We start from the raw sequence: 15,898 nt of genomic DNA on the forward strand, positions 1-15,898 counted from the left end.
CAGCTAAGCACAGCTAGTTGCAAATGGTTTCAGCCTATTAAACCGGTGCTTAGCAACGGGCATGCAGTTTGCAGCTTGTTAAACAGTACTGAGCTACGGGCAGTCTGTCTCACAGCAGCTTAGCTATCAGTACATTTCTGACTATTTTTATTAATGTGTTACTTCAAAATATATGCTCCATTTCATTCCATTTTACAAAAGGGAATACATTTACATTTGTACAATACTGTCAGGGGGCTTTGTAGTGCTTATTTACAAAAAAAAAAAAAAGGTTGTTGTGGGGGCTTGAACCCTGCCTGCCTACTCCTAGGCCGGCAACTCTACCGCTAAGCTATTACTTCTTGGCTTACTCTGCATATTTAGTTCACATATCCTTTTCCACTGACTGCTAACTGTGATTGCGCTAGTAGCACACCCGCGCACACGAGCGCACACAGTAGCAAATATTTACGGGATTTAAAAAAAAAAAAAAGGTTTTAATTTAATTTTATAACATCTCTTCACTTTATACACTGATGGTCAGTCAGGGCATGTGTTGTGTAGTGTGTTTATTCACATTTCCATGGCCTCTCTCGTGGCTGTTTACTTTCAGCCATTATAGTCTTCCGGGGGCGTGTCCACTTGCAGGGCTTAGCCTACAGACACGCCCCCTACTCTCTTACACGGACCGTGTAAGAGTTACTGGTGTGATTCAGCATGCCTTATGCACCTCATGCATATGCATGACATGCTGACATCACACCGTTTAACTGCAGCCTCCGTGTAAGAGTTATAACTCTTACATGGAGGCTTCGTGAATCTGGCCCTATATTTTTTAATAAAGTTAGATAGATAATATTGCTGTTTTAACATAAATTGACTGTATTATTAATGTACATGTATACACTGTTATCATACAGGTATAACATAGTCATGGAATTTTTTAAAAAAACGTGTGACAAATGCATTCTTAAAAAGTTCTTAAAAAGTTGTAAAAAGGTGTTTTTAATTAATTAATATTGGCGCCAAAATGAGCTATTTGTGTTACTTAAGGAGCACTGTAATGTCAGTTTGTACATTCTGAGGAAGTCTGCAGAAGCAGATGAAAGCGCTTAACGTTCAGCATTTTGTGTCTGTAATCAAATAAAGTACTGTGTGTCAGAGCCGAGGCATTCATCGTATTTTTTGCCATACCAAGAGCTACGTGTTGGAACTAATTCTCATCTAGATGTTATTAGTCAGTAAAGTTGCATTGCTTGTGGTTCAATTCCTAACAGGGGCAATATTATGTAAATTGTAAATGTACTGAAGTCACATAAACACCATTGTATCAAGTTATTGTTATCCATTTTTGTTTTAGGCAATGATACATCATCACAGGTTGTGATTTCATGGCATTGAAATGTGTATTCGGGGCATGTGATGTTGTGAGTGTTCCTGTGGCATACCTACACAAATAGACCGGTGTTCATTTCTGTGGCAGTGTGTGTCCTGCATAATGAAAACAGCTTCCTTGTCAAAAAATCAGTCATAGGTGCCGGGCTGGCAACTTGACACTGTAAAAATCCACTGTCAGTCATTAGCAGATCAGTGCTCCGCTGTGGCAACCCCTAACTTGGAAAAGCCAAAAGACTTAATTTGTAATCCTTAGTGTTGAGTGGACAGTAATGTGTTGCTCATTTCTAGCATTCTGACTAAATCTAATTTTTAATATTATAAACATACCTCCTGTGTTGAAACACACATTCAATTCAGTTATTTGTGACTGTCTCCATTGATATCTGTTGTGACACATGCTATAAAAACAGGGTGTGTAGAGCACCTTGTATGATAGGTAGGGATTTGAATCTGCTAACATTTGTCTGTCAGACTTCAGTGGGTTAGACATACTCACTGGCCAGCTATTTCTTGCATTGTCATACCAGGTAGGTTATCAGTACACCCTATATAGTATGATAATGCTGTACACCCATCAGGAGTGTTCTTCCTTATCTGACCATGGCAACCCATGAATGACATACATCTCTCTGATATCTCTCCAGGCATGTATTCTGAAATGACATGATGCAAATGTTTCTTAGGTCACTCTTTGCTCATATGCATTACCTACTGACAAGATATTTATGCTTTGTGTTGCATATCATCTTCTAAATGTGTTTAATATTGCCATCATTTCTATCACAATATATGGCTTACTGGCAGATGTATGATTCCTTAAATGTGTTTAACTGCATGGAATGCATTGTGACCTTTAACAGATATGACTGGGCATCTATTACAACACGTTCTATTCCACTGCCACTGTTGATCTGCTGCTCTGTTACTGTTCCCTGTAGTTGTATGTGAGCATGCCCAGCCTTACTATGTCAGATGTTTGCAAATTAGCAAAGGCAAAACTGGACTGCTGACATGTCATCCACTCAGTCTTGTCATCGGTCAGTCACTTATGTGTGTTGTTTACTGGATTGTCATGTATCATTTACATAATCATACAACAATTGCCTGTCTATTACATGCTCGTAGTTGATGAAACTCTTCCCTGTTGGTGTCACTGTCTTTTCTTTGCATAAACATGTCCATTACTGCGCTATCTGAGATTAAAACTGTATAGTCCTTTTGTTCTTGTGTATATACAAGGGGAAATGGATAATACAGCTGTGCTGTCAGCTTTCATACATCAATTTCCTGTTTATATATCCTTTATAGGCTATGACTGCATTCTGTGCATTTATACAATATCTTCTGTCCTTGCAAACTGTTACATCAGGTCAACCATTTAATTAACATGTATATCACATCTTCACTGCAATTTTTTGCAGTGCAGCTGTATGTCCCTACCCATATCCTTTGTCAGTATGTCCATTATTATTTATGTGTGTACCTGCAGGACTGACATTCACACTAATTATCATTATATCAGTCTTGCAGATTTTATGTTCAAATTGCTTCTTATGCACTTTCATCACATTTGCCTGTGGGATATGAGTACACTTTGAACAGTTCTCCTGTACAGCATTACTAACTGCTTCTAAAACATTTTGTGTAACACTTCCCCCATTTCACTTCCCCTCATTCTGCATTGTTTCTCTGTACTTGCCCTTAATATGTCTCGGTTATGGCATGTGTTCGTATGTGAGCACTGCCTGTATATGATCCATTGTGTTTGTATTGTGCACTGTTGCTTGCAAGCACCTTTCCATGGCTACAAACACTATTGCTGGCCATGGAAAGGCACTTGCAAACTTGTAGGTGTTTTGAGCTCCATGCATATTCAATTAGCACTGCTGCTCATCTTGTTAACATGCTTACAATGAATCCCAGGGCAGTTTAGTTATTTGGTTATTCTAGTCATGCTGTTTGTGCAATGCATTTTGTAATTAAAATAATTCACAGTACTGGGGGCCCAAAGCACCTTTCACATTTGATGTATTTAAGGCAAACAGCATGCTTGATTCTACAACTAATTTAATTGACATGAAAAGTGTCTATAAAAGGGTGTTGTAAGAGGCAGCTCAAAACATCTATGAGCAGGTAATCAGAAAGTGTACAATGAGCAAGTGGCAAGAATAATTGTATGGCTGATCCTTGAGACTGAAGCAAGCAAAAGCTAAATAAGTGAGAATTAATCTGGACCAATCAGTGTCAGACGCTATTAGTATTGTATAAAAGTATGTCAAGTTGTTCCAGATGAATAAATTATTAACATTTTGTGGATGCAGTGTTTGTCATATGCATCTAGAAGAATATTTACTGGACATAGAGAAAAGACTGAACAGAATCAAAAATGAATTGTGTTGTCTACTGTAATAATTATTTATTTACAGAGTCATAACCAAATTTTATGTATTTAAGAATGGCGGCAACAGATGCCCTTAAGTGACCAAGCCAATATTTGTCTTACAGGGTGACAGTAAAGGATATGGACAGAAGAACATATGCAGCTATGCCTGACTTAAGGTCAGTCCATTGTGGTGGGACTGGTGATAACTGTGATGAGAGAGGTTTCTGCAGCCAAGTAAATATCTAAGACATACATTTGTAATTGCTCACATGTTTATTAATCAGGCTGACTGAGTAGTAACTGATGGTTATTCTCTGATGGTATTCATGTAGAAGGAACATAAGGGAAAGACTGAATATGAGGCTAGCAGTCAGGACTATTGACATGCTGACAGTGACAGGTGTGGAAGGTGGTGTAAGACATTCAAAGGGGTATGAGGATAGTGTTCAGGGCTATTGACATGCCGATAGTGACAGGTGTGGAAGATGGTGTAAGGCATTCAAAGAGGCAATAAGCTGTCAAAGGCAGAAAAGGTAAATGGGAATTGGAGGAAACTGGCAACAGTCCATTACATAGTATTCTTTACATTTCTTGCTTAATTAAGGAACAGATGTGTACACAGGTAGAGGATAATGCAAGGTGGGCACAAAATCACAGAAGACTAAACATATAACGTTCCTTAACTGCTTGAAAGCCTTCATTTATTACTATGAAAAAGAGGAGGAGGGTGGCATATTTAGAGGGCTGTAGGTGTGAAAAGCCATATACACAGCCAGTCGTGAGTGAGAAGGTGATTGAGAGGATACTGTTCTCCATAATGAGGATACAACATCGCGATCATGTGTGATGGATTGCATAGTCATGATGACCCTCTATACTGAACTGCTAGATTCTCTAACACAAGTAATCACCAGTCAGCTTCACATAATTAAACTGATTAGGAACGTGTTTCCAGTCTGTGCGACAAGAAACGAATCCTAGAAACTGAATGCATGTCCCCCTAATATCATTGGCAGTAAACGTAATGAGAAAAGTGTGAACATGGAGGGCTGGTTAATTCTGCAATAGATAATCTCAGGAATAAAAAATGTTAAGACTCTAGCTGCTGTCATTGACAAAGGATACTTATCAGTGAATAGGCTTCAGATGCTGTTGACAGTGTATTTCTGTTACACATTATCTGGCATGATTTAAATAATGACTTTGACTGCTTTTTGTCCAAATAACAGAGAAGCATTTGATCTAGTGTAAGAAGTGGATTTGCTGAGAGGTTGACAAGTCAGATGTAGGAGGGTGCTGACATTGGATGAAGAGGTATAGTATGATTTATAACTAGTGTGTTACTGGAATGTTACTAATGTCTGTAGATGTTGCAGTAAAACATCAGTGCATTACACTTTTGGCAAACTGGAGGAACTGTAGAATAGGATTAAAGTCTTCAATGATAGGTGTATAATCCTGCAGCTTTGTAGTATGAGAGGCAGAACACTGGATGAGATGCTGGCAGACAGGTACATATTAGTTAATGCTAAATGCAGAATGATGGAGAAAACAGTAGTGCTACATCACCTTGCACCTACTGTAAGCAACACCTGTAAGACATCTGCTGGGAACACATAAACAGAGGGATACTGTGATGTGACGTAGCCTCATAGTGCACTAGCAAGAAACTTATGGCAGGTCAAAGGTCACAGTAAAGGGAATACCTAGCTTGACCCTGAATAGGTTAGACTCCATAATGAAGTATGCAATGCTGCTACTATGCTGTGCTGTGCCATAATCAGCCCACATATGGATGACTGTTTTGCAAATACTGCTATGTACATTAAGGAATACATATAAAAAGAAAAATGGGAAGCTGGGGATCAGCCCTAGTGAAGTTATGAGCTTGGGGGACTGCATATGTTTGCAGAATCTAATATCAGCGACATGCACATACTTTCTCCTGAATGAGATAAAGATAGTTGAGGAGTGAGGTTTGAGTAATCAGTCATTTAGGTGTATTTATTCCATTAATCTTTGGATGTACCTCACCACATAGATTGTTGTGGACACAGGACATGGATACTTTGAAGTGTTGTAGGAATAGAATGCAAGGATCCATTGCATGAGGCATGGACATACACTGAAGCATTGCCAGCAAGACAAACTGTTGAATATACTTGACTGGAAGACTATTTTCATCTGTGCTGTCTTTCAGCTATTAAATAAGTAAAATAATATGGCCATCGGTATGAAATAGAAAACATATTTAGATCATCATTTTCCCTTCAATAGATGATATATACCAACATCTGACTTTATTTATTTATTTCTCTACACTAGTTGTGAGAAAGCTGTGAAGCTGCAGCAGGAAGTCTGAACTATGCGATGCTACAATGCAATAACAGTTACAGCCCTACCTGCTAATCACGCCGGCACCCAGCTCATGTAAGTTAGATGCATGAACATGATCAGTTGCAATTATACATCATGGTGAATATTAGTTATATGGCATTTTTGCTGTACAGTTACTCTTTGAATCATAACAAAGAGTATAATTAGGGAACACAACTGCACCGTGTTATAGCTTATTACACACATTTTGAATATGCAGCATTGCTTGTAGCACTGGGGGGCATTTTAACTATTTTTTCTATATTATATTTGCTGCCATGCCTGGTGATCTTAACTTCCTCACCAGCTGGGCTAAACCCTATTTTTTCCTCCTTGATAGGGAGTCCCCAGAACCAGAAATGTGACACTCATCCAGAGAGGCCATCTTTCAAGGTGCCGTGGAGATATCCTGTGTTCTTACTGATATTCCAGCTAGACATTACAACGTTCTTAACCTCACCATAAAGAATGACGGGATTAAGTGCCTGCATACCTATGGGTACCCACAACACCCTCCTCCTGTATGTGCTTTCTAATGAGGTATAATACCAAACAGTAGCTTTCTGGACTAAAAATTCTATCCACATGATGATTACATAACACTTCCCCACCACTGAGGGATTGTGAAGCTTTATGTCCTACTCTAATCCATCTTCGCCAGAATGGGTGTACCCTTAATACACTGCCAACTTTGTCAAATGCTCAGGCCATGAACTGAACTCAGGGCCTTGTCCCTCTATCCTTCAGTAGTCGGCTAATAACTGTAATGTGTTGATTGATTGATGTAACAATGTAACATGTCTGCTTCAAGATTCTGAAATATAAAGAGTACCCACTAATGTTGCTTAGACAGATATGATATCTACAGTCTGAGATGTGTTTAGGTACTTCATGACTATTTCTCTTAATGAGGTTTCCAATGCTAACTTAATCATATTAGTCACAGACAGATAAGTACTACTGTCATTGCAGACATATTTAACAGCCAAACGTATGTGTAAATGCATAGCATAGAATCACATGTGCATATTTTCAAAATCTATAACAGAATGTATTTGTTTTACTTTAGTCCTGCAGCCCTGATACATACAGCAAGCAATTCTTCCCCTAATATCTTGTTTGATTATTAACATATATTTTCATTGTTCAGAGATGTCAGGGAATGGCAGGAAGAGATCTTAGCTATAAAAGTGGAACATCAGCACACATTGGGTTGGAATGTACATTTGCTATTACTTGTGATGTTCTGGAGTAATTGAATGAATGGTTCACAGTTAGCCATAGTGGTAGCCATTACTAAAAGGCTGACATTCATACAGCATGCCAGATTCATTAAAACAGGGGTTATGATAAAGTCTGTATTATTATTCATAACCATAGCCACAAGAGATCCAAAACACCTGCCACAATCATTAAACAATAATAGGTCTATAACTGAATATAATTCAGTTTTTTGTAGTTATAATAACACTCACCTAATTCTTCTTTAATCTTTTCAGAGAGGGTTCAGTAATGTAATTCCATCATAATTTTATTTGAAATATTTAGATATGCTGAACAAAATCAGTTATTTCTGAAAATGGCGAGAGAACACTTGTCAATAAGGGACTAAAATGCAAGAGATTCTTCTGCAAATATAGGAATTACAATTGATTGTACTAGAAGCAGGGTCTGTGCATTACTCAGTCTAAATCAAAGTTATGGAATAAATTGCAGTATCTTATGAAATCTACAAAAATACTTCATGAAATAAAACAAAAATGATTGGTTGAAAAAAAGTCACAACATTCAGGAGCCAGTGTCTGGCGATTACTCTTGGGTTTGGGCATGAACATAGTGAACTTACGCATGATAATACCCACTAACAGGAAATTATATAAGTTATATGTTTGAAAAAATATGCCTTCCGTAATTATTGGCATTTGACATCAATATTTCAGTCTTATTTGCAAAGTAGACTTTGATTGAGGTACAGACTGACAATAATAATCCAGTGAAACATAACTGAATTTCCCATGGGTCCTGCTGGGAGGGAGCATGTCCAGTTCTTTTTATTGTACACCATTGATGATTGTGGATTGATCACATTGTGATTGATGATCCAGGACTCTATCAAAATTCTCTTCAATGTTGCCCATGGCATCTGACATAAGTGATTTAATACATGTCTTGGAATCATGGACATGCCTTATTTAATCATGCCATAAAGCATTTACTAATGGATGTAACAATTTCAATTTTTGAACTGTATATTTGATGTAATTAGGATGACATAATGCTTTAAAAACCTACATCTGTTTAATACACCTTGATGTCTTTTTTAAGTAATTTGGACAAAGTAAAAAAAAAGTATGGGGGCAATGAACCAAGATCAAGGACAATTTTTAAATATTACTCAAATTCACATAAAACTTTAAAACAACAACATATTTTTCATCAACAAGCATTTTCAAAACAATAAGTATAAATCTCAGATCTGTGGCAATACTAATGAAGTGTGATTTTCAATACTGAACCAAATATATATATATATATATATATATATATATATATATATATATATATACACACACATATTTAGATGTAAAACTGAGGACTTTTTGAAAAATCAGGGATATTTGAGAGGCATGTGTGTCTTTTGGGCCATGGTAATGGAAACCCATCATAATAGTTATTGTGACTTATATGCTAAAGCATGTAAAATGAGGTAGTATGCAAAACAACACTGACATTCATGCTAAAGATTTTGCAGTTTTGAGTGTACGTACCTTTTGTCTGTATTTCCATAAAACATTGTTGATCGGATATGAAAATTAAGAAAGTTATGATGTATTGTAGTATCGAAATGCTTATTTTTTCATATCTGCAATTTAAGTGGAGGGGCTACACATTCTAAAAATGTGTAATTATTTATTTTATTTATTTAATCATGCATTGCCCCTCCCTTTTGTTTGGAACTGGCTTGGCAGAAATGTTTGTCACTTGATATATTCTAGAACATTCTGCTTCTGTATGCATAACAACACACGTGATGAGGTGCTGCTGGTACCTGTTATATACTGGCAATGTGTAACTGACAGATTCACTGGTATTTCCATTTTCAATACATCAGTTCTGGGTGGCTTTATTAATGTTTTTGCCAAGCTGAAATATTATGTTTCCTAGTATAACATGAGCACAGTGCTGCTGCAATTACTGTGCAGTCCAATAACATAATTCTTGCAATTGCATGTATTCACTTTAGCTCACTTTCTGTAAGATCCCTGTTGCTTTCTTTCTGTCACAATAACCGTAAACATAATGATACTTTACAAGCCAGTTTTCTCATCTTCAGACTTCATTCGGCTAGGCTCATTTTTTCTTTTTTCTTTTTTTTTTTTTTGTGGAATAGTTTGTGTTGACTATGCAAAACTGTAATATATGTAGGGCAGTCCACAAGTCAGTTCTATGGCTCATGCTTGGTGGATACAATTCACAGTGCTACTTTGATGTCTTAGAACCTTACTGCATTATTTATTCATTTATGTGCATTTCTTTACTAGGAAACTCTGAGTAAGCCATGGGAGACCCCTTTTCTGCACAGGCCTATGGATAAAAGTTGCATGAATACAGACAAGTTGTTACAGAAGCAAATATATATATATATATATATATATATATATATATATATATATATATATATATATATATATTATAGAAATATAAGCATGATAAAATAAGTGCAGAAGACATTTATAGGATCATGGGTTCACAGGTGAATACTAAGCTAAGGGCCATAGGATGCTTTTTAAGCCTAGCCATGTTTAAATGAAAGAATAAATTACCAAGGGGTATCTAATTAGATTTAATTTGGCATTTACAGGCTTTCTCTAACTGGGATGTAGGTGCTGATCCAGGGCTAAATTTCCAGTTCCCCGTTCACTAGTCCAGGTTGCATTTGAATAGGGTCAAGGACAAACTCTGTTTCACATAAATGAGAATCTGTTCCAGATTAGGGTCAGTATCTGAGACAGGTTTCTATCGCGTGATCGAAAATTGTAAATGGTGAATGCGTATTGAGCGAACCCGATTGGTCGAAATGTCGTGCACGTAACACGGAAATCGCCATAGGGAATATTTTTCCCTTTACTTCAATGCAGTGCAATCTTGGAGTAGGAATATTTAAGTAGTGGGTGTGTGGGGGACACAGACCCCCCACATGGGGGGTGCAGGGGGGCTTGCCCCCTACCTACAGCGTTTAGGTAAGTATAGTTTTTTTTTTTTTTTATTATATTTTCAAAATTTCAAACATCGCTCATATGATGTTGACCATATGTTGTTCGATGTTTGAAACTTTTGAAAATATAATATAGACTCTCTGAGACATATACCTGTCCCTCCAGCATGTTCTATTTATGTTGCTAACAAGGTTTACATCCTTCAGTTGTGTATATCTAATGGTAGCTTTACAGATGTGTAGGAAGTCCATCAGTATTGAATCAGATGATACCTTGTACAGTCAGCAGAGATCACCTCTCAATAGTCTGTAGGAGACAGAGTATAAAGATAAGGACTGAGGTGGTCTTGCATATTCCATGTGGTTAACGTCATGCATTCTTTTTGTAAGGAACCTCTGTGGGCATTCAAGTTGTTGCATATGCCTGGTCAGGTACATACTGAAAGGAGCACTGTACTCAACGAGAGGCCTAGTGAGGCCTGAGTGGGGAGGACATTGACCTGGATGCCATTTTCTTGCTTATAAGTTGTACAATATAGAATGATTTCCTTACAACAGTAGACACATGATAGTCAAAGGCCAAGTCACTGTCCATATATGTTCCCAAGTCCCTAGTCACAGGGTCTACTCTTGGTGGCATATTGCCTACGTGGTAATTCCCAGGGTAGCCTACTTTGCAAAGGATAATATTATATACTTTTTGGCATTCAGTATTAGACCATGGCACTGGCACCAATTATTAGCTTTCAAAAACCCCTCTCTGAAGACATTAGTGTTCTTGGGGGATTCTATGATTGTGCTCAGCTTACAGTCATCCAAAATATTGGTCAACCAGAAGCCTTTACACCAGCTTTGACATCCAAAAAGTAAATGTCAAAAAGGAGTAGCCCCAGCACTGAGGCCTGAGGGACTCCACTAGTGACTGACCTTTTTGTGGAGGTAGAGTCCCCTATCCTGCCTGTGAGCCACTTGGCTCCAGTGAGTGACATAGGAGTTTTACTCCTAGTTTCATGATTTTGCCAACAATGCCTGAATGGGAAATAGTGCGGAATACTTTGTCTAGGTCAAGATAGGCACTGTGTAGCATTTTACCCTCATTCATAGCTTTATTGACTTTCACGAAAAAGTCCACCAGGTTGAGTAGGCATAATCTGTCTTTGACAAAACCAAAGTGTGTTAGATCCAGTGTCTGAAGGTTTCCTATGTCTTTATTTATAATATTCATGATACTTCTTCCCAAGACCTTACATATGAGACAAGTACGTACCGGAGTCAGTAGATGGCCCACTACTGTGCAGAGGAATAACTGCCGAGTCCTCCATTTACTAGGTATAAGGCTAAGACTGAACACTGATCTTAGAGGGCTCAGTAAGTAATTTTTCATGCTTTTCAAAAGGCACCACAAAATATTATCTTGGCCCATAGATGTAGTATGTTTCACATGTAATAGCCGGAGGGATGATTATTATTGAGGGTATCTCTGAAGATGAGTTAGGGGGGAAAGCATGGGGAACTTGGAGCTAAATTTATAAGGCATTAGGTTTGCTAAACCCACTGGCCCTGTATAGGTGGTTCCATTTACAATTATTTTAGCACATTTCAACTGTCCAGATTTTGAAAGAATGTCCAGATTTTTGCCTCAGATTTCTGCTCCTTAGAAAATTTGATGTTTTCTGGCAAATCACTAATTACTAAAGATACTAAATAATGGCATAAATTTGAGTTTCAGACTTTATATCCTTTAGAAAATGTATCCTAGCACACATTCTGTTCCTATTTTTGGGCCTTTATCCGTTCATTATTTTAGGCTTTGTCTAAATTTATTCTACAAAGATGTTGATAGCTATGATCGTTGCATATCACCTTTGAGGTTGCAGACATAGCTGAAAAGAGTAACTGCTTTCATGACTTGTCTCAGAGTCTCACAATAACAGCACCTGCTCCCTATTTAAGAACACAAAACTTCATACAATTAATCAAATCAATTAAACATGCAGCTCTCTTAAAGGCATACACATATCTTCTTGTAAACATTATACATAAAGTGCAACTAATACATATCAATCTAAAAAGTTTCAATGGGGGAGAGCACATGCACGCAGCAAGGGTTTAAGAAATATCATATCATTAATTCCAGGCACCCTCGCTGCATTAAGAAACTGAATCCACCTTTGTTCAGCCAACTCAGCCTTATTTTTGATACCGCCCTCTAATACTATCCTTCACGTTTTCTAGCACAAAAAAATTAAACTTATGCTGAAATCCACTGGCTTTAATATGATGTGCTAAAGCATTACTATCCCTATTATTCCTGATGTCTCTCAAATGTTCTTGAACACATTCCCTCACAGAATGATTAGTTTTACATGCATAAAATGCAAAGCAGGCCACACAGAAACTAAAATAAACTGCATTCCTAGTTTTGTAATCTGCATAGAACTTACATTCAACCGTTACTCTTGTCTGTGTATATGCAAACCTCATACCTGTAAAAATGCAATCACAGGAACTACAACTTCCACAGGGATATGTCCCTTGTCTCTGTGATACAGAAACTGATCTAGCCAATCCTGACCTGTAGCATAACTGCCTTTTTAATGAGAGATTATTCTTAAAAGAAAACTTGTGTCTCTCACCCACAGTCTCTCTAAGTTCCTCAGACACTTTTAATGTACTCCAATTCCTTTTAATGATATTACAGTAAACAGTGGCATCACTTGAAAAAGTTATAGGAATCCTTACCTTTCAAGATTCAATATGTTTATGTTCACTGCTGTCTCTAGGGGGTTGCTCAGAAAGTAAGGTCAGTCTCTAGTATTCCTCTCATTCAATAACTGAATGATATTAGCATCAGTTTCTTTCTCAGAATACCCTCTCTTCAGAAGATCACCCTTAAGATCCATGAGGGCTACCATAATTTGCGTATCTTCAATATGCAGCCACATCATTCTCAAAATCTGACTCCTAAGTACATTCTTAACAACGTGACTTGGATGCACACTATTCTTATATAAAAGTGAGTTCTTTCTACTCAGTTTGCTATATAAACAGGTTTATAGAGTCCCTAAATCAGACTTTCTCATAGTAACATCCAAAAAATCTATCTCATCTTTGGAATACTTATATGTAAATCTCAAAAATATCATAGTCTTAGATAAATACTCAATGAAATGAGAAAGTAACTCACTCAAACCATTCCGTAAGAAGAATATACCATCCACAAATCGAGTGTATCATGCCACATACCTATAAAACTCATTGTTACGTAGCCCTGCACTCATAGGTTCATAGGTGTGTACTAGGCTAATGGCCCTGGAGCCTTTGCAAGCCTAGCCCATAGGATTACCCTGGCATCATGCCACCCGATCTTAGTTCCCAGTGTCTCGGTTGAGTAGAGCCACTGGAGTGATCCTTGGGGTGAATTTTCTATTTCCCATCCACTCATCAAGATTATTCTTGAAGAGGGCCAGTGAGATGCTCTGTTTGACATGTATGGGAAGTCTATTCCATAGCATAGGCAGTCTCTCGGTTATGAACCTCTCCCTCCAGCATGCTCTGTTGATTGTGGTAATGAGGTTGAGGTCTCTGGAGCATGTGGTGTGGAGGAATTGGGATTTCTTTAGATGTAAAATTTCTAACAGAGCTGGGTCAGACATGGCTTTGTAAGTCAAGCAGAGATCACCTCGAAGTAGGCGATATGAGACAGAGATTAGTTGGAGTTTTTTGAGTCTGTCCATATAGGACAAGTGTTTAAGGCCTAGGATCCTCTTTGTGAGGAAATTTTGCAGCCACTCCAGTTGTTGCAGGTGTCTAGTGAGGTATATGCCAAACGGGGTATTGTACTTGATGATTGACCTAATGAGGGAAGAGTAGAGGGAGACAATGGCCTCTTTTTCCTGGATATAAAACCCTTAGTAATGAGATGTGCCACATAGAAGGACTTTCTGAACACAGTGGCAATGTGGTGGTCAAAAGAGAGGTTGCTGTCAGTCTGTGTTCCCAGATCTCTTATAATGCCTTCTGTGCTCAGTGGACTACCATCAATGTGGTAATTCATGGGAACTGGGTTTTTCCCAAAGGGGATGACGACACATTTTTTGGCATTGAGCTTCATGGTTCTGACACTAGTCGTTGGTCTCAGTAAGGCCTTTCTGTAGGATGTCAATATTACTTGGGGAGTTAATAATAGCTCCCAACTTGCAATCACCTGTGAACTTTGTCAGCCAGAGTCCCTTCGTGTTGGCCTGAACTTCAGAGAAGTAGATACCAAACAGGAGAGGACCTAGGATCGAACCATGTGTGTGTGAGACTCCACTCGTAACTGGTCGGCGGTTTGACTTGGAGTCAGCTACATTCACACTGTGGGGTCTATCTGTGAGCCAGTTTGCAAGCCATCTAGTGATACAGGGGTTGATGCCTAGCTTAGTGAGTTTTTCTATGATTCCTGAGTGGGGAATGGTATCAATGGCCTTGGCCAGATCAAGGTAGGCTGTATGAACCACCTTGCTCTGGTGACTGACTCAAAGAAGTTGACCAAGTTGAGCAGGCATGATCTACCCTTCACAAAACCAAACTGTGTGGGATCCAGACTTTGGAGATTGCCTATATCCTTGTTTATTACATCCATGATAATGCATTCCATAGCTTTGCATATCAGACTCGTCAGGCTAATGGGGTGATAGTTCCCAGGGTCTGTAGTCGCTCCTCCTTTGTGGAGAGGGATGGCTGTAGCAGTTCGCCATTCAGTAGGGATAAAGCCTGAGGTAAGGCTGTGATTGAACAGGGCACACTGGTGAGGTGCCAGTCCAATCTGTAATTCATGTAGAACACAGCCAGGGATATTGTCAGGTCCAATAGAAGCTGTATTCTTGGCCTTGGACAGTGCTGTTTTAACCTGTACAGCAGTAATACTGGATGCCTGGCAATCTACTGGTATTGTGATTGGTCCTTTGGAGGGGAGGGAGGGGTAAAGTTGGCACTGAATCTGTCGTCCAGTATATTGGCAATACCTGTTGGCTCAGTATAGGAGGTACCATTGTGCAATAACTCAGAGCAAATCTGGGTATTGCTGTGGAGATTCTTTACATAACTATAGAAGGACTTGTGGTTGTCTTTACTATCTGCTGGAATTCTGTTTTCATAGCTAGCTTTAGAAGATTTGATGAAGGATCTCAACTTTTTGTTGAGGCTGATAAGGGAGTTTTTCCAGTCTTGGAACTAAACCTTATTCTGCATCAGTTTCCTCCTTCTGTCAGTAAAGTTTGTTTATGGCAGGTGACCACCAGATTGACATCCTTTTTTTGGAGAAGAGCATATTGGTTCTATTGGGTATGGTGAGATCTATGCATTTAAGTATGTGTTTGTAAAGTGCATTGGTGTATGATTCAGCAGTCATGCAAGTATTCTCCATTTACATTGGTGCCGTGAAGTTTGCCACCTCTGTTTTTTGGAGCCCAAAGTTAGCTTTGGAGATGCTTTTCATGGTGGTTACCATTGAGGGAGGTGGGGGAGATTTGAATTTCCAAGGTGATTAGTTTGTGGTCATA

Source organism: Protopterus annectens, chromosome 15.part0 (assembly GCF_019279795.1).
Source record: "Protopterus annectens isolate FY-2018-M chromosome 15.part0, PAN1.0, whole genome shotgun sequence".
NCBI classification, from domain to species: Eukaryota; Metazoa; Chordata; order Ceratodontiformes; family Protopteridae; genus Protopterus; species Protopterus annectens.